Source organism: Rutidosis leptorrhynchoides, chromosome 9 (genome assembly GCF_046630445.1).
Source record: "Rutidosis leptorrhynchoides isolate AG116_Rl617_1_P2 chromosome 9, CSIRO_AGI_Rlap_v1, whole genome shotgun sequence".
In the NCBI taxonomy this organism is placed as follows: Eukaryota; Viridiplantae; Streptophyta; class Magnoliopsida; order Asterales; family Asteraceae; genus Rutidosis; species Rutidosis leptorrhynchoides.
The window spans coordinates 152309782-152315244 of NC_092341.1; positions in this window are offsets into that span (position 1 = coordinate 152309782).

The following is a 5463-nucleotide window of genomic DNA, read 5'->3' on the forward strand; positions in this document are numbered from 1 at the left end:
AGTTATAGAAATTGAATCAAAGTTTGAATATGAGTATTACCTTATATTAGAAAGATATCTTACTGTGAATAAGAAAGATTTCTTGAGGTTGGATGATCACTCTACAAGATTGGAAGTAAGCTAGCAAACTTGGAAGTATTCTTGATTTTATGAAACTAGAACTTGTAGAATTTATGAAGAACACTTAGAACTTGAAGATAGAACTTGAGAGAGATCAATTAGATGAAGAAAATTGAAGAATGAAAGTGTTTGTAGGTGTTTTTGGTCGTTGGTGTATGGATTAGATATAAAGGATATGTAATTTTATTTTTATGTAAATAAGTCATGAATGATTACTCATATTTTTGTAATTTTATGAGATATTTCATGCTAGTTGCCAAATGATGGTTCCCACATGTTTTAGGTGACTCACACGGGCTGCTAAGAGCTGATCATTGGAGTGTATATACCAATAGTACATACATCTAAAAGCTGTGTATTGTACGAGTACGAATACGGGTGCATAGGAGTAGAATTGTTGATGAAACTGAACGAGGATGTAATTGTAAGCATTTTTGTTAAGTAGAAGTATTTTGATAAGTGTCTTGAAGTCTTTCAAAAGTGTATGAATACATATTAAAACACTACATGTATATACATTTTAACTGAGTCGTTAAGTCATCGTTAGTCGTTACATGTAAGTGTTGTTTTGAAACCTTTAGGTTAACGATCTTGTTAAATGTTGTTAACCCAATATTTATAATATCAAATGAGATTTTAAATTATTATATTATCATGATATTATTATGTACGAATATCTCTTAATATGATATATATATACATTAAATGTCGTTACAACGATAATCGTTACATATATGTCTCGTTTCAAAATCATTAAGTTAGTAGTCTTGTTTTTACAAATGAAGTTCATTATTAATATACTTAATGATATGTTTACTTATCATAATATAATGTTAACTATATATATAACCATATATATGTCATCATATAGTTTTTACAAGTTTTAACGTTCGTGAATCACCGGTCAACTTGGGTGGTCAATTGTCTATATGAAACCTATTTTAATTAATCAAGTCTTAACAAGTTTAATTGCTTAACATGTTGGAAACACTTAATCATGTAAATAACAATTTCATTTAATATATATATAAACATGGAAAAGTTCGGGTCACAACATTTCTGCTCCCTTTTTATCTCGGATTTCAATATCAAACTCTTGTAAGAGTAAGATCCAACGGATTAATCTTGGTTTGGCATCTTGTTTTGAAAATAGGTATCTAAGAGCAGAATGGTCGGTATAGACCACCGTTTTAGCTAGAACAAGATATGAACGAAATTTGTCAAAAGCAAAGACAATAGCAAAGAGTTCTTTTTTAGTAGTTGTGTAATTCGTTTGTGCTCCTTGTAACGTCTTACTAGCATAATATATAGGTTGAAATTGTTTTTCAATCCTTTGTCCTAAAACGGCTCCCATTGCAAAATCACTTGCATCGCACATAAGTTCAAACGGTAGATTTCAATTTGGAGTTATCATGATCGGCGCATTAGTGAGTTTTTCTTTAAGTATATTAAAAGATTTGATGCATTCATCTGAAAAGATGAATGGAGCATCCTTTTCTAGGAGTTTATTCATAGGAGTGGCAATTTTAGAAAAATCTTTTATGAAACGTCGGTAAAAACCGGCATGCCCTAGAAAACTCCTAACTCCTCTAACATTGGTGGGATGTGGAAGTTTAGCAATTACATCTATTTTAGCTCTATCCAATTCAATTCCTTCCTTTGAGATTTTATGACCAAGAACGATGCCTTATTTAACCATGAAATGGCATTTCTCCCAATTAAGAACTAGATTTGATTGTTCGCATCTAATAAGCATTCATTCAAGATTAACTAGACATGATTCAAATGTATCACCGAAAACTGAAAAGTCATCCATGAAAACTTCCATGCATTCTTCTATCATGTCGTGAAAAATCGCCATCATGCACCTTTGAAAGGTTGCAGGGGCGTTGCAAAGTCCAAATGGCATGCGTTTGTAAGCAAAAGTACCATAAGGGCACGTGAACGTGGTTTTCTCTTGGTCCTCGGGTGTTATTGGAATTTGAAAGTATCCGGAAAAACCGTCAAGAAAATAATAGTAACTATTTCCGGCTAATCTTTCCAACATTTGATCAATAAAAGTTAAGGGAAAGTGATCTTTTCTGGTGGCGTCATTTAATTTTCTATAATCAATACAAACACGCCATCCTATTACAGTCCTAGTAGGAATAAGCTCATTTTTCTCATTTGTAATGACAGTCATGCCACCCTTCTTAGGCACGCATTGAACTGGGCTTACCCATGAACTATCAGAAATTGGATAAATTAAACCTACATCAAGCAGTTTAATAATTTCTTTCTTAACAGCATCTTGCATATTAGGTTTTGGTCTTCGTTGGCGTTGCACATACGTTTTATGACCTTCTTCCATAAGGATTTTATGTGTGCAATATGAAGGACTTATTCCTTTAATATCATGAATTTTCCATGCAATAGCTGGTTTATGAGCTTTTAGCACAGAAATGAGTTGAGATTTTTCATTTTCAGTAAGAGAAGACGAAATTATTACAGGTAATTCAGACTCACCATGTAAATAAGCGTATTCCAAATGGTTTGGAAGTGGCTTTAACACTAATGTCGGTGGTTCTTCTATCGATGATTTATATCGATATATGTCTTCTTCTTTTAGCATTTGAATTTCTTCTGTTGTTGGTTCATATCCATTAGCCATAAGTGTAGCTAACATTTCAGTTTCATCAATTGGTTCAGTTCCTTCTCCTAAAGAACATTCTCCTGTTCCTTGTAATTCTGGAAATTCTTCTAACAATTCAGCATGTGATTCTATAGTTTGAATATAATAACATGTATCATCTGCAGATTGCGGTTGTTGCATGGCTCTATCAACTGAAAAGGTAACACTCTCGTCCTCTATACTTAGGGTCAGTTTCTTACCGAACACGTCTATCATTGCTTTAGCCGTGTTTAAGAATGGTCTTCCTAATATGAGAGGTACTCGAGAATCTTCTTCCATGTCCAGAATAACAAAATCTACTGGAAATACTAAAGTACCAATTTAACTAGCATGTTCTCCATTATCCCTCTAGGATATTTTACTGATCGATCGGCTAATTGTATGCTTATTCTTGTTGGTTTCAATTCTCCAAGGTCTAGTTTAGTGTATAGTGAATACGGCATTAGATTTATACTAGCACCTAAGTCTGCCAATGCTTCTATTGAACTAAGACTATCCAGAAAACATGGAATTGTGAAACTTCCTGGATCAGATAAATTTTCTGGTATCTTATTCAACAGCACTGCTGAACAATTAACATTCATAGTAACAGCCGAGAGTTCTTCCATTTTCTTTCTATTTGTGATTAGATCTTTCAGAAATTTAGCATATCTAGGCATTCCTGAAATCACATCAATGAAAGAAAGATTTACATTTATCTGTTTAAACATATCCAAGAATTTGGATTGCTCGGCTTCAAGTCTTTCTTTTCTCATTTTACTAGGGTAAGGAAGTGGTGGTTGGTATGGTTTAACATAATGTTTAGCCTTAACTGTGTTATCTTCATTAACCTTTTCAACTACCGGTTCTTTTTCCTTATCTTGCTCAGGTTGTGGTTCTTGTGGAGTAGGAATAGCTTCATCAGAAATTACAGGTATTTCAGATGGTTTAAGTGTAATACCACTTCTCGTGGTAATGGCTTTAGCTGTTTCATTCCGGGGGTTAGCATTTGTATCACTAGGTAAACTTCCTGGTTTTCTTTCACCTATCAACCTTGCTAGGTTACTTACTTCTTGTTCCAAATTTTGAATAGAAGCTTGTTGATTTCTAAATGCTTGAGCATTTTGTTCATTCGTTTGTTTCTGAGATGTGAAAAACTGAGTTTGAGAATCAACTAGCTTCGACATCATGTCTTCTAATTTTGGCTTTTTATCATCGGTTTGTGGTGGTTTATTTTGAAAAGTAGGTCTTTGCTGGTTGTAAGTATTATTGGATACTTGTTGATTGCTAGAACCTTGTTGGTTGTTGTATGGAACATTTCGATTATAATTCTGACTTTGATTGTAGATCGGTCTTGGCGGTTGATAATTATTCTGATAATTATTTCCAGGCCTTTGGTTTATGTATGAAACATTCTCTCTTTGTTCCATTGTTAGTTCAATACTGAGACAATCTTTTGTCAAATGTGGTCCTCCACACTGCTCACAACTAATTCGTATTGAGTGGATATCTTTAGTCATCTTTTCCATTCGTCTCTCGACAGCATCTATTTTTGCGGAAATGGAATCTTAGTCATGGCTAGAATCGGCTCTAGCTGCTTTAGATGATCTAACGATATCTTTTTCTTGGTGCCACTCATGTGAGTGGGAAGCAGTGTTATCAATAATTTTGTAAGCATCAGTTGCTGTTTTCTTCATAATGGAACCACCAGCTGCTATATCTATGTATTTTCGTGTAGTGATGTCGCATCCTTGGTAGAATATTTGTACTATTTGACAAGTGTCTAAACCATGTTGCGGACATCCTCTCAATAACTTTCCAAATCTTGTCCAAGCCTCATATAGAGTTTCATTTGGCTTCTGTGTGAACGTAACAATTTCTCCTTGAAGTCTTACTGCTTTAGATGCCGGAAAGAATTGTTTGAGAAATTTTTCAACTAAAACGTCCCATGTATCAATCGCCCCTTCAGGTAATGATTCCAACCAATCTTTGGCTTCTCCCTTTAAAGTCCAGGGAAATAACATGAGATATATCTGTTCATCCTCCACTTCTCTGATTTTAAATAGAGTGCAGATCCTATTAAAGGTACGAAGATGTTCATTTGGATCTTCCTTCGGCGCACCACTAAATTGGCATTGATTTTTTACCATGTGTAGGATTTGTCCCTTGATTTCATAATCTGGCGCATTAATGTTAGGTTGAGTAATTGCGTGACCTTGGCCAGTGCGTTTAGCTCTCATTCGGTCTTCTATACTTAGAGGTTCCAGATTCTCCATAATTGAATTTGTTGAATCTGAATCACTAGAGGATTCTGATTTAATGGTTAGTTCCTCAACAATCTCTGTTTGAATGATTGGTGGTTCCGTAGGAAAGATTAGTGGTTCAGGATCTCGGAATCGTCCCTGAATATTCTTCGGATTCTTAATTGTGAGGTCGGGTTCAAAAAATGGATTATCGGAAATTTGAATTGGAGTACTTGGTCGACTGGCTGACGATTCTAAAGAAAAATCAACGGCGACAATATTTGCTAGATGTCTAGATCGAGTTACAGGTGGTGAACGTACAAAAGGTGGTGAACGTTTTGCTCGGTGCATTCACTGAATATCCTATTAGTTATAAAAATAAGAAAAATTATATAAGTTATCAAATTAATAGACTTTTCTGATTTTGCCCACGTTTCGAATAGCCAAAAG